Here is a 1,003-nt window from a genome sequence, read left to right as displayed (position 1 = left end):
TCTGACCCAGCTATTTTTACCTCCCCAGCTCCCCCACCCACAGATAGACAACCCCCCTCTACACATCTGGAAGCCCCCTCCAATCCTACCAGCCCCTCAAGGACCTGCTAGCTCATCCTCCCACCACAAGTTACAGCAGGTTCCCAGCATTGCTCCCAACTGGCAAACCTGGGCACAAGCCACTCCCAACCTACAAATCTAGCAGCTTAACATAAGTGGCTTGCTTTAAGCTGCATGATCATAGATTGGGCACAGTGAACATCTGGACATACCAAGTGTGATTACATTCAATTCCTGCTCAAGTTTCTGTTTTTGAAAAAATCTCAGTACATAAAGGTAGGTGGGGCCTCCTCTTTACTGCTTTTCTGAGTCTTGGTCTTAAGAATTCGATGATGCTGGGTTACAAACGTGGATGCGTTCCTGGATTTTCATGGACTTGAACAAGATAGAGTGGAATCATATTTAGGCACCCAAGTACACTTAGACATCCAATAAGTGAAACAGAATCCATTCCTAGTTGTGTATAGCATGCTTCCCCTCCCCCTCCATCAATATGCAAAAGTTAAAAATCTTTAAAAAAAACCCAAACCTATATAGCAGGTTACCACTAATTTCAATTAAGTATACCCGAGTATGTTCCTTCCCAATCAATTAATCACGTAACCACATTCTAGTAATACAGAGTGGTGTTCATATGGCAACTTATGTTCATATGCAGATCTTGGATTTTGAAAAGTGGGGTGCAGGTGGCATGGTACATCATCACATAAACACAATGTAAAAGTTTCTGTCACGGATGGCCCCGCGAGCGGCCGTGAGCTCGTAAGTGCCCCTTTGCCGTGCCAGTTAGGGTGGTCTGGCACCCTCTACTCGCCCGCCACGTCTTTGCTGTTGAGGTCCAGAATGGGAGGCTGCCTACTTACACCTAACGGCACCTTGATGGTATCCCCTCCGTTCCAAAGTGGGGGGTACTCTCACCCCAGCCTTATGGGCAAATGCGTGC

This window comes from Crocodylus porosus, unplaced genomic scaffold, assembly GCF_001723895.1.
Source record: "Crocodylus porosus isolate Cpor-Errol unplaced genomic scaffold, CroPor_comp1, whole genome shotgun sequence".
Lineage (NCBI taxonomy): Eukaryota > Metazoa > Chordata > Crocodylia > Crocodylidae > Crocodylus > Crocodylus porosus.
Note: the sequence above shows the minus strand (reverse complement) of the source record.